General features: G+C 38.3%; 1 protein-coding gene and 2 non-coding genes across 4 annotated transcripts in view; 1 reads left to right on the top strand and 2 right to left on the bottom strand.

Annotated features, from left to right (window-relative positions):
* LOC100616966 (EGF-like and EMI domain-containing protein 1) overlaps window positions 1–21,138 on the bottom strand; it is a 787,120-nt gene that overhangs the window by 428,871 nt on the left and 337,111 nt on the right. The gene's annotated exons all lie outside the window — the stretch shown is intronic.
* MIR551B (microRNA mir-551b) lies at window positions 15,959–16,029 on the bottom strand. The gene has a single exon (NR_034996.1). It is a non-coding gene; the product is annotated as a microRNA mir-551b (primary transcript).
* On the top strand, window positions 15,965–16,027 carry MIR551C (microRNA mir-551c). Its single transcript, NR_162958.1, has one exon. It is a non-coding gene; the product is annotated as a microRNA mir-551c (primary transcript).

Genomic DNA, 21,138 nt, shown 5'->3' with positions numbered 1-21,138 from the left:
AGTTAGCTCATCTGTCTAAACCTCAATTCTTTTCAACCGTAAGATGATGGAGTTCAACTAGATGGACATAAAGCTCTCTTTCAACTATGAATGGAAGATCCTTTGTTCCAGATTGTTGATAGCAAGACAACCAGCTTTCTTCATCTGGAAAATGATAGTGTTTGGTCAGGTAACCTCTAAGATCCCTTCCAGATCCCTCAATCTATGACCCAATAATCCTTTTTGTTATGAGATGTCTGTAGCTCCTCTAATTTTTACAAGACACGGTAAACTGTTAACACCTTCTGGCTGGTGGATTGTGTGTGAAACCTGTAGAAATATTGTCCTTCTCCTACATCCCCTCAGGTTAATGGGTTGAGAGGGATGGCTTCCTCTCCCTGGCATAGGTCTGGTCCCCATTGATTTTTGCTATGGGATAAGACTAAGGAGATGAGTCTCCATTTATTTAGTAAGGGTCAGACGCTCTTTCAAATGGACTTCTATGGTCCAAGTTTTCATGTAGGACAGGAATTGTTTCCAATATTAAGAGGTATTACATCACTTCTAAAGAATTGGATCTGAAAAGGACAGATGATTTAGCATCTAACCTCTTTTGAGGCAGAGGACAGTAGAAAGAGAGCTAAATTTGGAATCAGAAGACCTAATTCCAAATCTTCTCTTTGCTACTATTTAGTACCAGTGGGATCCAGATAATTCAATTAAACTTTCTGGGTCTCAGTTTTCTATTTGTCAAATAAATAGGATGTTCTTGAGGATCTTGAAGATTTATTTCAACTTTGAATCTATCATCTCCATAAGCAGGATGGTTCATAGTCCTCCTCTTCCTCTCGCTCCTCCTCCTCCTTCCCCTTTATTTTCTCTCTACTTCCTTCTTTCTCTTCTATCCTCTTCTTTTCCTCCTCACCTCTCTGTTTTTTATCTTTCCTCTTCCTATTCATCTCTCTTCTTTATGCTCTTTTCTTCCTTCTCTTCCTCTTCTTCAAAGTGCCACCCCAACCCTGAAAGATCTATGTATATATAATCCAGAAATGCCCAAATGGGCCTGGGAGAGGTCACCCATATCTATCTTCTTTATGAGAATTACTGTATGGCTGGTATTTCAAGGTCTAGGAAGCTAGGTCATGCAGTGGATAGAGTGTCAGTCCTGGAGTCAGGAAGACTAATTCCAGAGTTCTAATCTGGTCTCAGACACTTACTAGCTTTGTGTCCCGAGCAAGTTACTTTACCTTGTTTGCCTCAGTTTCCTCATGTGTAAAATGAGCTGGAGAAGGAAATGACCTTGGTTCCTTTTCTGTGTTTCCCTGGGCAAGTTACTTAACCCTAGTTGCTTTAGTTTTCTTGTCTTTAAAATAAGCTGGAGAAGGAAATGGCAAACCACTCTATAATCTTTGCCAAGAAAAATCCAAATGAGCTCAGGAAGAGTCAGAGAGGGATGAAAAGCAACTGGACAATTTCTAGGATTATTATTAAGGTCTTTGTATTGTAAAGGTTAAAGTATCCCAGTGGTACCCCATTATATTTAGAGGTATAGCAGATTCAACAGCTGGAGGAAGTTGAGTTGCTTCTCTCTTTCCATGTTTAGAAGCACATAGATTTCAGGACCTTTTTACCTGACTGACCTCTTCTGGACACTTTCCAGTTTATCAACTGTCTTCCTCAACTGTTGCCCTAGAAATGAACACAGTACTCCCCACATGTATCCTGACCAGAATACAGGGAGGCTATCATAACCTCATTCCTGAAAGCTCTGCTGCTTCAAATCCACATTGGTTTGGCACCAGTTTCCTGACTTAGCTTCCAATCCACTAAAACCCTCAGATCTTTTTCAGGAACACTGAAAAAACACCCTTCTGTTTTGGAAGTAGAACTTTCCAAATGTTCCTACAGATGAGTTGTGTCCAATTTGTGACGGAGCCTTCCGAGCTCATCTTGGTCTGATCAGCCACATTTGGGTTGGACACCCTCTACATTAACTCTGACATAGGGGTGTCATTTTGGTCTTCTTCGATTATGAAGAACAATAGCCGAACTTTGGAAGTTGCTTTTGATTTGAGAAAATAAGCAGTCTCTTAGAGTGTCAAAGACTGATATAAAAGATCCCATTTTCTTACTCCATTCATCCAACCATTCAGAAGAATATTTCTACTCATTTCTGTTATTCTTTCTTTCTAGCACTTCTAATCAATCTGTACAACCAGCGAGAAGTGATTGAATGAGTCATTGAACCTTCTTGGGGTTTTTAAAAAAGCCATAAGGCAACAATAATGAACATGAAAACAACACTAAAATGCAGCCAAACTTAACTGATCCATAATAATCCCAAGCAACAGATAACTAAGAGCATTTCCCTCTCTTCCTCCCTTATAAAGGTGGCGGACTACTGCTATGGAATGTTGCATACAATATCATGCTAGATCAATTTTTGGACTGTTTTGTTCAACTCTTTTTCTCTGTTACAAAGGAAGATCCAGTGTGGGGGGGAGTAGGGTGTTCATATTCTGAAACAATCATGGCAAAAAATAAAAATAAAATAAAATAATGTCTACCACAACCAAAAGAATAAAAATATAAAGCTATGAGACAAGTACAGTAGAATTCTATAAGCTTGCCCATAGCATTGGATAATTAGATATTAATTGATTCCTCTACCCCTTGAAAGAACATTCCTCTTCTTTTCCTTTGGTAACTTCTTTTTCTCTTGAAAAGGAAAAAAAAAATCTGCCCTTGATGTTGGGAGGAGGAAGGCAATAGTGTTAGGGAGACAGGTCTATAGAAGAAAAGAACAAAAGGATCTCTTTCAAAATCTCCAAACACTCAGTTAGCCAACATGCCGAGGTAATTGCTTCAATTCTATGGCTATTTTTGCAAAGAATGATCAAGGGAAAGATTTTGAATGCCCCTGCCAACTATAGCAGCTTGGTATCCATTGAGGTGGTGGAAAGGAAGGGAAAGAATACCAAAAAATAATTGAACATTTGGAACCAAAAGATTGAAATCTGTATCCTGGCTCTACTTAAGTGATTGTGAACAAACTTATCTCTAAAATGGGGACAAGGGGATAATAGTGTGTGAAGTAACCCTTAGAAAGTTGATGAGAGTAAATTACACTTCATAAAAAGGTGAATCAAATCTCATTAATACTATGGGGAAACTGATAGAAAAAAAATCTCAATTCAAATTTACCCAGATTTTTAAAGAGATGCTCTCCTATAGGCCAGAAAAAGTTATCATGGTACAATGGGAAAAAAGAACAAAACTAACAAAGATCCCAAACAACAGTCTTTGGTTTGGGACTATCTCTGTTGCTTTCCCTTTGTAACTTTGGGCAAGGTGTTTCTATCCTCTGGGTTTCAGTTTCCAAATCTGTTAAATGGCAGATGGGTATTGAACAAGATGACTTCTGAGGTCTCCTGGTTCTATATCTATGATCCTTCTAAATTCTGAGAAAGCAAGAAAAATTATTCCTCATTGAATAGCCAGTTCTTCCCCAATATCCCTCTGATGCCTAATTGTGGCTGGAAGGTCACTGATTTCTAGGAGGTAGAAGACACGCTTTTGACACATCTGTCTGAACTAGAAGGGCTTCCCATATGGGCTTGACATTTACTGCCTATCCTTTGCCTGAAGACCCATCCAGTTACCATTGAGACAGGCTCATCACCCAGTTGACCATGGAGGGGTCTTTCTTTTTCTTTTTCTAACAGCCTCTCTCAAAGACCTCCTAAGTTAGAGAAAGGTTATAATCTGCATCTTTGGAAATGACAGATCCTTGAAATATAGTCAGGATATTAATTTTAGATTTATGATATAATCGAGTTGTATTTTTAATGTACATACTTTATAAGATATTGGGTCCTTATGCATAGTTAATGCGTACTGAATATTTTGGCCTTTTTCATTGGATTTTCATGAGGAGGCAATCTACTCTGCTAGGAAGAATATTGGACTATGAGTCAAGGAAATTGGGTGCTACACTCTGCCATTTGCTAACCACATGACCTTGGGACTTAATATTCCCTACCTTAGTTCTTTCTACTGTTATATGAGACAAATGGATTCGGTAAAACTTTAAGACCTCCTTTATCTTGGAAAATTCTGTCACCCCAATATAATATGATATAATTAATATAACATAATATAATATAAATAGTAATAATACTAACAGTAGGAAGAGAGGCAATACTGTGTAGGCAGACAGATAATAAGCTTTTATTAAGCACTTATAGTAGGGCTATACATATAAGCAAAGAGACAATCCCTTTCCCTCAAGGAGCTGATATTCTAATGGAGGAAGGGAGCATGCAAAATGGAATTCAAAAGGATGAAAGTGGGTTTGAAGGACAAGGTACTCTATAATGGGCAAGATGCCAAGGTCTGAAAAGCCAGAAGCAGACTCCAGAGGTAAATGAAGAGGAAACCATCCTGGGACCCTTCACAAAACGGAGGTCCAGGGAGGTACTCAATGGTGAAAGAAGGAAGTTGGCATGGCAATGGAATTTTCCAGGGTGAGAAGGACACGTGGGCAAGATGAATGAGGATGCCCCAGGTGCTGTGGAAAGTTTAGGGAGAAAAAGCAGTAGAAGTATGATGGCAGACTGGTCTCAAAGCTAGGCAGACCTGGGTTCAAATACTATCTCTGACACTGACTGGCCATGAGAAAACCTTGGAAAAATCATTTAAACTCTCATGGATCTAGGGAATTCTCTAAGATTATAAGATGCAAGGAAGGTACTAATATGAAGTGGGAAGGACAATTTCCTCATCTGGGAACTCCCTACATCATCAAAAACACAAGTTAGGTTCCTAGATCCCTAAAACCAATAGCTACCATTGATAGGGGCAGCTTGGTAGCAGAGTGGCTACAGTACTTGGACCATAGGCAGGAAGATGACTTCCTGAGTTCAAATCTGGCTTCAGACACTTAAGAGCTGTGTTGTCATGGATTAACCACTTAGCCCTGTTTGCCTTAGTTTCTTCATCTGTATCAGGAGCTGGAGAAGGAAATGGCAAACCACTCCATTACCTGAGCCCTGTTACCCTGTGCAAGTCACCTAAGCTTGTTTGCTTCAGTTTCCTTGTCTATAAAATGTGCTGGAGAAATAAATGGCAAAGCACTCCAGTATTTCTACCAAGAAAACCTAAATCATGTCACAAAGAATGAGACATGACTGAATAATGCCACATTAAGATTCACAAAGTGCATTGCATATGACATTGTCTTTGCTCCTCAAAACTCAGGGAGGCATTTTCATTGATTATGCTCATTTTACCAATAAAGAAACTTAAACTGAAAGAAACTAAAGTGATTCACCCATTGTGAAATAGCTAGTAGAGATTCAGGCAGGATTTGAAGTCAGGTCATCCTGACTTCAAGTCCAGCATTCTATCCACTATGCCAAGTTGTGTTTCTGCAATGGTTTAGAATTTTTCCCAAACTGTGAGTTTAGCCATATCACTTCTTTGAACAAAAAATTTATTGTCTCCGACATTTATTGGCTATGATCATGGGCAATCCACTAAACCTTTCTTTGCCCCAGTTTTCTCATCTATAAAATGGACAAGAAAATTAACAGTTGTTTTGAGAATAAGGTAAGAAAAATTTTTGTAATCCCTGAAACACTGTGGTTCATGATTACTATCTTTACAAAATGGGAAAAGTTATCTTTCTTCTTTGGATTCGTCATTCACAAAATTAAAGTGGACTAAATTATCTCTAAGTTCTCACCTACTAGAACATTCTGAGATTCTATGATTCTAAAAGAGTTGGATTTTGTGACTTCTACAGTCCCTTAAAATGCTGACTTGTTCTACTCCCATCTTGTGTAGATTTTATCCCCATAGACAAAAGACTATTTTATGATGATTTATATAGTAGAAAAGTCCATTGCATTGGGATCAGATCTGTTTTCAAATTTTGATTCTGCTTCTTTCTATTTGTGTGACCCTGGACAAGTTATTTAACCTCTAGGAATGTTTAGTCTAGAGAAGGGAAGACTGTGATGGGAAGAGAGGGGAAAAGTGACTCTAGGCAAGTCACTTAACTTTGTTTGCCTCAGTTTCCTCATTTGTAAAATGAGCTGGAGAAGAAAGTGGCAAATTACTTTATTATTTTTGCCAAGAAAACCCCAAAGGTGGTAACAAAGAGTCAGATTTGACTGAAATGACTGACCAAGAACAGTATAAATGCTCATTACTAATGGGGGTAGTATTCCAAAGATGCCTTGGATAAGGCAATTTGGAAGTGGCTAGTTCCCTTCTACTGCTTATATCCAGCTAGTAATTCTAGACTGGACTAGAATTTCCTCGATCTACCCTGTGTGCAGTTTTGCCAATGCAAGGAAATAGTCCAGTGTAAGTTCCTTGAGGGCAGGAACTGCTTTATTTTTGTCTTTATATCATGTGATATGTAGTAGATACTTAATAAACATATTTACTTATAGGAGCCAAAGAAACAATTGAGGAAGAGGAATACGAAAGAGTAGACTCACGTGTTCTTACATCCTTTCCCTGGGTGCTCTCTGTCCTTTCTCTAGTATCAGTAAATCGCAGAGTTAATTTATGTAGTGTGCAAGTATATTTCTAATCCTTGAATAGAAACACAAGTTTACCATCCAAATGATGGATTCTTGACCCATAATTTGCATGCCTCTGCCTCCCCTATGCAACGGATGATTTTCTCCCTACCATACTGGTTGCCTTCATTTCTTCAAGGTCATCCCACAAAAGCCTTTTTCTGATCTCACCAGCTGTCAGTTCTCCTGCTGCCTACCTTGTCCCTAAAGTTCCTCTATTCATTATATCTAGCTTGTCCTGGAAGATAATGAACCTCATTCAGAACTAGGAAGAAGCTCCAAGACTCACCTCTGGCTAGGAGACTCTAGGCAAGGCGCTTCACTTCTCAGTATTTGAAATCTAAGACTCATTTGGAGAAAAAGTAATGATATGCATTGGAAGAGGGCTTTGACTCTTCTGGGAATTCCCCATACCAATGTAATCACAGATCCTGAAATTTATTCTTGCTTATCTATGTACTTTCTAGATTCTTCTCCTTACTGTATTTCCCACTCCACTTTACATCTTCGCATAGGCTTCATCTCCACCCAACATAATGTTCCTCCCAAGTTAAGGCAAAGATTATGAAGTAGTTTTACATTTCCTTCTGTGACATTTTTTACAGATGAGGAAACTGAGGCAATCAGGGTTAAACAACTTGCCCAAGGTCCCACAGCTAATAAGGGTCTCAGGGCAGATTTGAACTCAGGAAGATTCATCTTCGTGAGTCCGGGACCAGCATTCTATCCACTGAGCCTCCTTGCTGCCCTTCTTATTTCATTCCCATGCTGTTACTCAAACCTTGGTGGATGCTACATCCTCAATCTCCTTAATACCTTCCTTTAGAGAGGGCAGAAACCTGATGCTGAGCTCATTTCACTTTTCTGGTTTCAGTTTCAAGTAACGAGCTGCCCTTGTGTGCCGGGTATCTGCTGATATCTTTTCCCTTCCATCTTTCCACTTCCTTACCTTATTTTTATGTGTTGCTTCCCCCTTCCTCCAATTAGATTATGAGCTCCTAAAGGGCAGAACTATCTTTTTCTCTATTCATTCTATTTCCAGCATGTTTATTGGTTTAGACTGGATCTTTGAGGTCATGGGCTGACTCATTTTTTTCCCATTGCATCCCCAAAGTCTAGGATTTCCTAGCACAGGTTAGTCAATAAAATTAATATTAATAAAATTAGTCAATACATTTTGCTGATTTATCTATATATTGTTCTATCCTGCTGAACTATCTATATATTTCTTTTTTAAGACTCATTTATGTCTATCTTATAATAAATACTGTGTACTTGTTCCAGGGAAGAAGAGTGGGAAGGGCTAGGCAATGTGGGTTAAGTGACTTGTCCAAGAAGTGTCAGAGGTCAGATTCAAACCCAGAACTTCCCATCTCTGATTTCTCAATCCACTGACTTGTGTTTGCTGTCCCCATCTATGTATTTCTTTATAAATATAGATATAGATATAAATGTTAATGTAACATTATATACAGATATATTTCTTTATAGATTCTATGACATTTATCCAAAATAAATGCAAACCCCCCAACAAAATACAACAATGAATCTTCAAAGCTGAATTAATTATAATGACCAAGTTTGACTACAATGAAAAGACATAAGTGGCCTCCTTCCCTTTGTTGCCAAGGAAAGGACTCTGGGTATAGAATACTGTATATAATGTGGGACTTGAGTGATGAGTTGGTTACTTTGGCTAAACTGCTTTTCTTTTTTGCTCTCTTAGTCGGTGCTCTTAGGGATAGCCCTCTGGACAGGTGGAGGAGGGAGATATTGAAAATGAAGGTGATGTACAACCCCCCCACCCTATTTTTAAAAAGTATCCTTCTTTACTTTCCTTACAAATTTCAAAGAACATCAGTGAAAGGAAGTCTGAGAGCCTGCGTTTGGAAACTGGTCTTTGTGTCTCTACTTCAGTATGAAGCAGCCACTGTTTCCCTTTCATGAACCTCTGGTGTCACTCAGAAAGGGTTACCATTAGCAAGAAAGATGCTGTTCTACAGAAAATGGAAGGAGGCGTTCATTAAAATAACCCTGGTGACAGAAAATGTGTTTAAACTTAGATTTGCCACTTATTTTTGGAATGTTTTGAGCTGAATTCAAAATACACACACACACACACACACACACATACACACACACACATACACACACACACAAACCCTTAGAAGGAAATGCAGAGACAGAAAGCATGAAAAGAATGGGATGTCCTAGTAAGGTTTATGTTAAGATGGAATTGGAAAGAGCTATGTTCACTTTCTTTAGCTATTTTCGGGGAATTGAATATCCAGTGATTGGTAATTTTTTTAAGTCCATGTATTAACATAGGATAAGAGCTTGGCTCCTTTGGCATTCATAAGAAATATGCATGTCAAATATCTTTTTCCTCAATCCTGCCCATAGGCTGGTGAGGTACCTGTGGGCTCTCTACTGCTGCATCTTTCAATTTCTCAGCTTGGGAGCTGGGGTAATCCTTTGGTACTGGTAATTCAGTTGCATTAGGTAATGCTCACCCATGAAAACTCATCTGCTAGCCTTCACTTCATGAATGACAAGAAGTGCACATTCAAAAATAGAGATAGAATCTAACTCAATTCCAAGCATTCTCTCTTTAAGAACAAGATGATTTAATTATATACCTGAACATCCCTGCAAAAAAGATTTGCAAAAGCACATCACAATCAATCATCATCACTGTCACATAGATCTGGAATCTCACTGATTCTAAGAGGCTCTTCAATGCTAGCCATGGCAAACCCTCCCTGTCTGCCTATCCTGTGTGATTCTCACTCATGTCCTCGAGTTACTCTGCCATAGGTAGGAGGCAGAGCTCATGCAAAGTACTGCATGCTCCCTGAAATCATGAGGATACCTGGGGAGTACTCCTACTGTTACCCATCATTCTTCCTTCTCACTATCTTTTTTCACTCATATATACATTTTTCTGATGATATATTTTACTCCAGCTCTTCTTAGATGTTTTATTATTTATATCTTTCTCCCTCCCTCCCTCCTTCCCTCTCTGTCTCTTTCTCTCCCATTCTTCCTCACCCATTCTCTCTCTCTCTCTCTCTCTCTATATATATATATATATATATACACAAATATATATATATATATACATGTGTGTATAATATATATATTTATATTTATATATATGAGATTTGCTATTCCTCAAAGGCATTAAGTTTGGACTCTTTCTAGAACCATAGAGTTAAAGGTCAAACTGACCTTCGAGGCCATCCAGGTAAATGTATGCTATAGATCAGGAATTTTGTTCATCTCATAGAAATCAAGAGAAGTTAATTAACCTGCATATGGTAATAAATGTAGTAAGTGAATCAGGATTTGTATATAGGTCTGTTGATTCCAAAATCATTGGATTTTTTAACTTCATCACTCTGCTTTCTGTTAATTCTAAACATAACTTTGACTATTTTAACTGTTTCCTAAGTGATGGCTAGATAGACAGTCAGACAGACCTAGAGTAGATATGTAGGTAGATAGACAGATAGACAGACAAACAGACAGACAGATGGACGGACAGACAAGCAGTTGGACAGACAGACAGATGAACAGATGGACATAGAGAGGATTGGATGGACAGACAGATATATAGATAGATAGATAGATAGATAGATAGATAGATAGATAGATAGATAGATAGATAGACAGACAGACGGATGGATGGACAGACAGACGAGCAAACAGACAAACAGACAAACAGATGGACATACAGAGGGACGGATGGATGAATAGATAGATAGATAGATAGATAGATAGATAGATAGATAGATAGATAGACAGACTAATAAATGGAGAGAGAAACAGACACTGTTATATAAATTCATTAGTTTGTCCATCTAACTGCATATCATAATACAGGAAACAGATATTTTTTATCCACTTATTTTTTCTTCTTGGCTACTTAGGTTATAATCCTTTCTATTGTTAGAGATCACTTCTGCATATTTAGTGATATTTCAGAATTTCATGCATGGAGCATGATGGGAAAATGAGTTCAAAAGAATTATCTTTGGATTGGAATTCTTGTTCAGTTTGAAACCTGTTTTGAGTCTCATCCATCAGTGATGTGACATTTGGCAAGCAAATGTCTCTATTATATACCTTGGCTCATTTTAAAGATCAGAAGGTTATCACAAAAGGCTCTCTCTTTTGCTATATTTTTCAAAGAATGTGGAAAATTTTGATGTGTGGATCAGATACCTTATTGGAAAAAAACATTATATTCTACCAAATCAAATTTTATTTTGGCTTATCAACATATAAGTACAGTGTGATGTTATATTCTTTATCTCTTTCAGATAACTATGTAATAGTAAAGATGGAGTACAGTTTGTGAAGTCTTCCTGTTCCCTGATAATACCCTCACTGAAAATGTCATCCATGCCTGTGCCAATGACTCATGAATAATTTACATAATCGGGTAAGTAGTTACATTAGACAATAGTGGTCATGTACTTGGTCACTATTTTTAGTAATAATAATGTGTAAGATTGTTTTCATTCCCTTAGTATTTGTTCCTTTCAGATACATTGTGAGGTCATCCCTCATACCCTCACAATTGTCTCACCTCCAGCCCAGTTTTCCTTTCTGAATGCTTAGTTGAATCTAGTGGATTTTTGCCAATTTTTAACTCTTTATTTTCCATTTCTGTTTTTGTTTAAGCATCCTTGGGACTATGACTTTATAAGGAAGGAGACAAGAACTGATTAAGCACCTATTATATGTGAGGCACCATGCAAAGCTCTTTATAAATATTATGTTCTTTTATTCTCACAGTAACTCTGAGGAGGTTTTTTTTTTTAATTATCCCCATTGTACAGCTGAGGAAATTAAGGCAAACATTAATTAAGTGACTAACCCAGTATATCACACAAGTAATAAATGTCTGAGACTAGCTTTTAATTCAGATCTCTGTGATGTGAAGCCCAATACTCTTATCTACTATATAATCTAGCTACCAATAATCAGTGACTTTTCCTTTCATATTATCTTCATATATCTTATGTACAGGAAATATTAAAGTATACATTTGATTTATTATATTATTTAGAAATTTATTTACATACATGTTAATACATATATTTTATTATATTTAGACTATATTTGTATATATATATACAGTGCATATTTTGCATACAAATATATAGATTTACAAATATATAAATGTATAAATATTTGTTATATATTATTTATAAATATTATACACATACATTTATTATATTTATACTACCCATTTATGGGTATATATACAGTAAAGTTTGCTTATAAATTCATTTATAAATATACTAGTATACATGTTTATTATATATTATATAATAGCATATATTAAATTATATAATTATTATACATCATTATATAGTATATGTTCACATACATTTATTACATTCATACTATACATTTCTGTATAAATATATACATATACTTACAAATATATTTATTATATATTTATAGATAAATTTGCACACAAAATACATGCTCTGTTTACATATGTGTATATGCATATGTACAAATACATACATTTATACATATATAAAACAACTAAAAATTTACCATTGTTTCCTCTTTAGAAGGTACATTTCTTGAAGAGAGAGAGAGAAAAGAAAGAGAGAGAAAGAAAGAGAGAGAGAGAGAGAGAGAGAGAGAGAGACAGAGACAGAGAGAGACAGAGAGAGAGAGAATGTGTGAGTTTGAATATGTTTTCCCTCTCTCTCCCCAGCACTTATTACTGTGTTAGGCACCTTGCTAATATACATAGATAAAAATAAATTTCAGAGATGAGACCTGAGGAGAGAACAAATAAGGTGGCAAATGGTCTTTGAACCCAGATCCTCTGACTGCAAATTCAGTCCTCCTTCAACCATTTCACCCTATTTTTCTGACCATCAGGCTACACTGCTTTCTGGCAGAGCTGATTGAAAATTCTATGTATTATTATTAATTTTTGGCTTGCCACAGAACAGCTCTAGAGTGTCACATTTTTAAAGCAAATACTATTTAAGCATTTTAAAAGGAACAAATACATGCTCACACACTGGGCCAATTTTGTGGGCAACTCTGGATGATCAATGTCTTTTATCATCTACACCTTTGGCCAATAAAGACTATGTGATGAATTAAAAACTGTCCCCGAAGCATAGAATCTTAAGTTAACAATGGAAAACTGCTACATTGACACTAAATATCTCTTTCTAACTTTAATGGCTCTGATACAGCACAAATCTGGTAAACCATTACTTAGAGGAAATTGTCTAGAAGTACAAAGCACTTGAGACCATCTGAGAAATGTCTTGTAATTGAGAAAACAGTTTCCAAGGAAGCTGGGCTTCCACAACCAATTTTCTAACTAAGAGAAAGTATGGAGGAAGGGGCCACTTGAGTGAAACATGCCTGGCTAAGGACAGTAAAGGCCTTCCGACGAATGTCTATGCATCTCATAAAGAGAATGTCTCAAGGAGGGAGCACTCGGCCAATTCAGAAAAGCCAGAGTCCACTTACCCTGGAAACTTTTCTGCCTGTCCCTTTTCTGCCTGATACTAAAGACATTTCTAGCCAGGTCAGACAATTTCCTTTTGTTTAGATGTGCTTTCTTGCTGTGTTTTCCAGTCTAGAGATTCAGCCTAGTTTAATTGGAAGGGCAGTGGATTTGGAATAAGACCTGGATTTAAATCCTGCTCTGCTGTCTGCCACTGGTGTCATCCTGAGCAAAATAGTCACCTTTGCAGGCTTCATTTTTCTCATCTGTAAAATGACAGGGTTGGAGCAGCTGACCTCAAAGTTTCTTTCCAGCTCCACAAATATGATCTTATGATTTGGCACTTTCTGATTCTCTTGAAGGAAACCAAGAGTCAATCTTAAAAGTCCTTCCTGACTCAGTTTCAGGAACAAAATAAAAAATAGGGCTTAGTTTAATGGTAGCCTAAGGGCACAAGGCAGTGTGAGGGAAGCACAGCCTGAAGCCCACATTTTTCTATATGAGCTCAGGATCCTAATTGTTTGTCCATGTTTTTGAAGAGGACCAATGGCATCAAGGGGTGATTTCTTGACTTTCAAGTGAATTAGATTTACGGAAGGCAGAATTGCACAAAATTGCCGGTCTTACTCTCTTCATCAGTCATAAGAGAGTTGGAGCATCAAAGGACATTGGAGGTCAATTAGTCTGATCCCCCTCTTGTTCCAATTTAGAAACAATCTCAGAGAGAAGAAATGACTCACCCAATCTAACAGAGATAGCAAATGACACAGGAAGGAATTGAATACACATCTTGACCCCATAGTCTTTGTTTCTATGATTCATACTGTATCTGGCCTTTGAGATCATTGTTTAGTCAATAGTTATTAATTTGTCTAGCAAATTTTATTTTATGTATAAGTTAGCAATCATCATGCTACAGCAGAAGGCTGGTCTCTGATGAGTAATGACAAAAGGCAACATTTATATCATGACACTTTAATGTTTGCAAAACTCTTCATACATAGTTTCTTATTTTATCCTAACAACATCTCAGTGAGGTGGGCTGAGGCATAGAGGCTCAAAGAGGGACTTAAGGGATTTAGCCACCATATGCAAGACTGAAAAACTTGAACTTTGTCTATTTCTACACTCCCTGTATTCATTATTTGGGTCACACAAGTCTGAAGAAGAACACAATCCCTAGTCTGGTCTGCTCCCCAACCTGGAGTTGTGGTACTGATTGTCCCTGATTCCCAGAAGGCTCTCTCCCACTCCACCCCAGTCTCTGTCTCTCAATATCCCTGACTTCCTTCATGACAGATCAAATCCTGTCTTCTGTAGGAGACTTCCCCACCTCCTGCACCCCGACTCCTAAGGCTTTCCCTCTCAGATAGCCTTCTACCTATTTTGTATGTATTTCATGTGGATCTACTTGCCTTTCAGGGAACCTTCTGATAGCATTAAAGACTCTAGAGTAGGGGCAGCTGGGTAGCTCAGTGGACTGAGAGCCAGACCTAGAGATGGGAGGTCCTAGGTTCAAATCTGGCCTCAGACACTTCCCAGCTGTGTGACCCTGGGCAAGTCACTTGACCCCCATTGCCTAGCCCTTACCACTCTTCTGCCTTGGAACCAATACACAGTATTGATTCCGAGACAGAAGGTAAGGGTTTAAAAAAAAAGACTCTAGAGTAAATTTATTTGGGTCTTATGGATAATAATGGGTCTCACCAGAATGTTAATGGTTTGCTTTCTAGAAACCCTAAATTTGCTTTGTTTCTTATGGTATTCCAAACCACAGTGAGAAGCTTACTGGTTGAGAGAATGCATATGTCTTGGGGGTGGGTGGGAAAGTGAGACTTGGAGTGGAAAGAAAATGGCACCACCTATTGTGGGAGAGAGCATTATATAGATTGTTATGGTCTGTTATCAATGTGTTGTGTCTTTCTCCTGGATAAGTTCCAGTGGTTACCCTGAGTGTTTGCATTGCATATGGGGACCTTTTTATCCATATCTGTCATACCCATAGATAAATTATATTCTGAAATACCCCAAATGAACTCAGAGCTAGGTCCTAGTATACTCAGATGGATTTATATTTTTATGATTGCTGGTGAAGACATACTTAAACCAGCTTTGTGTAAGCTTGGGCTACTCTATGGTGATCCCACTGGGATTTTGTGCATTTCCAGACAATGACCATCTGTTAGCATGACTTCCAATGATTATTAAATTTTGGTTAGCATGACCTCCTGATACTAAATCTCTAATAACTTGATCACTTCCTAACTTTCTAGGCTTCTTAAACTTTACTTCAATGCCATATGCTCTCTGACCCATCAAGATTAGCTCATTTTTATCCTTTAAACACAATCCCTTGTCTGGTCTGCTCCCCAACCTGGAGTTGTGGTACTGATTGTCCCTGATTCCCAGAAGGCTCTCTCCCACTCCACCCCAGTCTCTGTCTCTCAATATCCCTGACTTCCTTCATGACAGATCAATTCCTGTCTTCTGTAGGAGACTTCCCCACCTCCTGCACCCCGACTCCTAAGGCTTTCCCTTTCAGATAGCCTTCTACCTATTTTGTATGTATTTCATGTAGATCTACTTATTTAAGGTTGCCTCCTTGATGAGAATGTGCATGTACCTTCTTGAGAGCAGAGACTGTTTTTGCCTTTCTATCTCCAGGGCTTAGCAGGGTGCCTCACATATAATAAAGGCTGAATAGATATCATTTTTATTGTTGATGTTATGAATAGGAACACTTCGTGTGATCTTTCTTCTCTGTCAGTAGAAGCAGTTCCCTTGGAAGGGAAGATTTCTTTCATGAGCATTTCTGATATTTGCTTTTTGCAGGACAGTTGCTTAATTCAAGTATTTCCCAGCCAAACACGACCGCTCTTGTTCTCGAAGCCCCTGAAACCAAGTATGGGTCGCCTTTCAGTTTGCACACGAGGTCTCACCCATCCTTGATTTCTGGGGCCACGGGAGTCACACCAGCTGAGGTCCATGGGATATGAGGAATCCAAAGTCGGATGAAGAAGAGTCAAAGGGTGAGTCTGCAGTCTCATACATTTCAGTAAGGCCATCTTCCCCCAAGATGAGGTATGAGGATGGTATTTTTATACATTTCCATTGAGGTAATCTGAGATAGGTGGTACACTAGATAGGATGTCTGGTCTGAAGTCAGGGAGACTCATCTTCCTGAGTTAAAATTTGGCCTCAAATACTTGTGATTCTGGGCAAGTCACATAACCCTGTTTGACTCAGTTTCCCATCTGTAAAATGAGTTGGAAAAAGAATTGAAGAACTATTCTGGTATTTTTGCTAACAAAATCCCAAATTGGGTCATGAAGAGTCAGACATGACTGAAACAACTGAATGACAACAAATTTGGATTGCCTCCAATATAATTTGTAGTGACAGATAAACATTCCACAACAATTCTGAAATGTATTTTGTATATATTTTCTTCCTGCCTATTTTCTATCATCTAGAAAATGTAACTAACCAGTCTCATCCAATGTCATTTATAGCCATCATTCTGGGTCTAAATGTCCAGCTTTCATCACTATCAAATTGTATTTACAAAGCTTGCACCTCTGCATGGCCTCTTTCATAGGGTATTGGTTCACATTTTGTAAGCTGCAAAGAAAATTACAGATAGATTTAAAAAACACCCACAACAAGCCATCTAATGTTTAAATTCCCAGCTTTCCTATGCGATGCCCCAAATATCCATCTGACCACTTTAATTTTATAAAAAATGTAAATTTTCTCTTTAAAGATAATGATACTGTGCGTTAGGCAATTCTAAAACTGAGTAGCATTTCTATAGCTTTTAGAACTCCACAAATCTACATGCTTAAAGCATGAGCATAACCACAGAAAGATTATTTGCGAAGAAATATCAAGGCTGAGCAATTAGGGAATCTGTCAGAGATAGGATGGCTGATCTAGAGCTGGAAAAGTCCTCAGAAGCCATCACATCAAGTCCAGTCTTTCTGTTTTGCTGTCTGTCCATACTAAGCTAGCTATCCACCTACCTAATGCTTATAAAGCTCTTTTCATACAAAGTGATAGAAATATTCCAGCTATCACCATTATTAAGCTCTGAAGCTGACACTGATTCTCTACCTGCAAAAACACTGGTTATTTTCTCCAATGGATTTAATTACTTATTGTTCTAGAAGGTGAATGTGAAATCGATGATCCAACATTTCCCATGTGATTTCATATGAGCCCTAATTCAAGCACTGGACAACTAAGGTCTTCCTCAGTTCCAGTTTCCTTCTGTCCACTAGAATCCCCCAAATCTTATGAACCCTGTTTCTTCCCTGAGACCCAATCAATGATTGTCTTCATTTCTTTTCCATTGTCAGAATAAGGGCAAGGAAAAGCGATAGAAAATATAAGTGGGAAAGTTCAGGGAGTATTTAGGAGATTCCACAGTGTCCTGGTTGGATTTCTTTTCTTCTTTTTGGCATGGGGTGGGGGGTGAGAGGAATCCTTACAGAGATATCAGCTGAAATATTTTCCTTAGTACAGTGAACTCCTAATGAGCAAGCTCTATTTACCCATGCAAATTGGCAACTACCCAGCAATTTATAGTCTTAAAGAAATGCATAGAATATTGAGAGGTAAAGATTCTGGGTCCCACGGCCAGTATGTGTCAGAGGAGAGGCAAGATCTTGGGTCTTCTTGACATTAAGATTAAGTCTCTATACACAATATGGTGTTTCTCTCAGGCATGATTCCTGGGAAATGATAAACCAATGGGAGGTTGATGCCAGAATATTAAGGAGTGCAAGTCTGGCATATCTTGAATCAAACCTGGCTCTCGGTTGGTGTAAGCCAAAGATATGGTGCCAGTGTGTGGAAGAGAGATAGAGAAGATAAATGGGAGATATGGTGAGAATATTCAGGGAAGGCTAAGAGGCTAAGAGGAGGGCTATTGTCATGGCAATCTGGCTGCTTGATTCTGGGATTCTCTCTTGCAGGGAGTGGGATAACTGTATTAGTCTTGGTCATAGACTCATGCTGTTCCAAAGCCAGAATGCAGCATTCATCAGAAATGGGGGACAATAGGTGATAGAAGCTGAGGTCAGGTTCAGCCTTCAACTATCTATCTGAATACTAGCTGATCTCCCTCCTACCTATTTCCTTGTCTCTAGGAAAGGGATGCCCACTCCTGGGATCTGGGCTCTTGTCACTGATGCATGTCATCCTTTTGGGGTACCTATGATTCTCCTCATGTTTCCTTTTCTGCATGTTATGTCATATTTTTCTTTTTGACATTTTGGGGACATTTCATTGACTCCCTATTGGAACTCATCCAATGGAACTGTTTTCACATCATTTCTGGCCTAATTTATGCAAACTAAGTATTCTATAATATATATTCTCCCCTAAATGCACATGTGATAAATATATTTGTGGCTCCATCAGGCTACCACAGAATAGAACTATTTGCAATGTGAAACTTTATACTAACATGTGGTCAATTAACATTTATCAAACACCTCTTGTGTAATAAGTATTCTCCTAGCCTCTATGGGAAAGGTGCAGAAAGTAGCATAAAAAACAGAGAACTGGCCTTAAAGTCAGGAAGTTCTGAGTTCAAGACCTACTTTTGACACATACTGACTGCATACATCTAGGTAAATCACTGAACATCTAAGTGCCTTACACGATTCTCTACATTTTGTACTTTGCATTGGGAGAGGAACTTTCCTCACTTGGAATTCCCTAGTCCTAGCAATGAAATCATTGGTAAGTCTGGGACCTTCCAGCTCCTGGAACATGGGGAGTTTCTGAGCCACAGCCTCACCCACCCCAAATCATGTTTAGTGATAATGCTATCCACATACTCCAGCTATTAAGGAATTCAATTATTCAAATTGTTTTCCTTGTTGACCACATTAGAGGGCTTACATTTCAAATTATGATCCTTTATACGATCAACCTGGGCTGGTATTGTCATTTGTTTTGCTTTCATCAAATAGCCCTTCTTCGTAGCAATTTGCCAGTTAAAAGCTAAGTACCGGCTCAGCTTAAATTCTAACTTAATCTGCATCTAGTCATTGGGATAGCACCATGAATGTAAGTTACTTCTGTAAAGGATGTCGTGTGGAGATGCTGGACTTTATTTAGAAAAGACTCAGCCCTAAGACCAAGCAACCAAGAAGGCAAGGACAATGGCTAATGGGATTTGGAACTTTAAGGGACTTCAAGGAACTTAAAGATGATCCATTCTGATGCTTTCATTTTTTCTTACAAGGAGAGGCCAACTATTCAGGTGTTGCCTTGTAGATAGACAGTCAGATGTGCAGGCAGGCAATCTCATTTTTTTTCAAACCTTACCTTCCATCTTAGAACCAATACTAAAGGCAGAAAAGTAGTAAGGGCTAGGTAATGGGGGTTAAGTGACTTGCTTAAGGTGACAGCTAGGAAATGTCTGAGGTCATATTTGAACCTAGAACCTCTTATCTGTAGATGTGGTTCATAATCCACTGAGCCACCTAGCTGGCCACAGAATCTCATTTTTTGTCTCAGATATGTGTTTGCTAAATGAAGGTGGACATTTAAGTTAACCTCTTAGGACATTATCCCCACCTGTAAATTAAAACCACTCTACTTATACTATCTACTATCCTCACAGAGTTGTTGTGAAATAATCCAGATAAAATGTTTGCAACCCCAAAGAGGTGGCCCAATGGATCTCTGATTTCACCGTTGGGTGATGCAGAGGGCAACCCACTCATGCCTGTCTGTCTTTTGCTTCTTATGATTGATGAATCATACATGGGAGTGGATCTGCTCAAACTGCCGAAGACTTTCTTTCTATGTTCCTGGCCTCTAAATTATATCAATGGACAACATACAACTCTTATCAATATCATCACCTCTCTTAAGTATGGAACATCTTCTCCTTTGTACTATTATGCATGCACACATATTATCTGGGCTGATGGAAGGCGAGCAGTGTGAAAGCAGGGAACATGGTTTCTTCAAATATATGACTTGAGAGTATAATAATGATTATTACAATGTTAGTCAGTTAATAAACATCTCTTAAGTGCCTACTATGTACCAGGGTAGCTAGGTGGCATACTGGATAAAGCAGAAGACTGGGGAGTCAGGAAGACTCCTTTTACTGAGTTCAAATCCAGTCTCTGACACTTACAAGTTAGCTATGTGACCGTGGACAAATCACTTATTCTTGTTTGCCTCAATTTCCTCATCTGTAAAATGAGCTGGAGAAGAAAATGGGAAATCACTTTAGTATATTTGCTGTGTGGCTCTGTGAAAGTCATTTAACTAAGTTTACTTCAGTTTATTCATCTGTAAAATGAGCTAGAGAAGGAAATGTCAGCCACTCTAGTATCTTCGCCAAGAAAATCCCAAATGGGGTCATGAAGAGTTGGACCCGACTGAAATGACTGAACAACAACAATGTACCCAGATCTGTGCTAAGAGATTGCTCACAATTAGAATTCAAAATTATTTGTCAAAATAATTAAAACCAATGGAGTGACCCAAGTGTATAAACTGATTTGGTCACAGCAGCCTTCATTCAACCATGTGAGAGACATTTGTGAAGCACCTGCATGAAGCACTAGAAACCTGAAGACAAAGAGATCCATCCCTCAAATGAAGGAGCTTCTCTCCAACTCAGCAATATCACATATAAGCACATGAATAAATCAGGGCTATTTGGGCAGAGGAAAAGCCCTCACAACATGCTTTAGCTAGCTGATGGAGCAGGGACAAACAGAGAACGATGTATCTCAGTTTTCGAGCCCTCCATCTAGGATCCTTCCTGTTCCATCTCACAGCTAGAATCTTCCTTCTGTGTTTACTGTCTATGTTGTCTTCCTATTATGAATGTGAGTTCCTTGAGAGTTGGGATTGTTTCTGCTTCTTTTTGTATCTCTTATACTTAGCACAATGAGTGACAAAGAGTTGTGTTGAAACCAGTTTTAACTGACTCTCAAGAGCTGATTGTTAATAATTGTTTCAGTGTGAGTCCTGACCCTTCAGAAATTAAAAAAGCCCTATGATTTAGGGCTTTCATTTTTGTTTTTGATT

This window comes from Monodelphis domestica, chromosome 8 (assembly GCF_027887165.1).
Source record: "Monodelphis domestica isolate mMonDom1 chromosome 8, mMonDom1.pri, whole genome shotgun sequence".
NCBI lineage: Eukaryota > Metazoa > Chordata > Mammalia > Didelphimorphia > Didelphidae > Monodelphis > Monodelphis domestica.
Note: the sequence above shows the minus strand (reverse complement) of the source record. Positions and strands in the feature narration are given on the sequence as shown.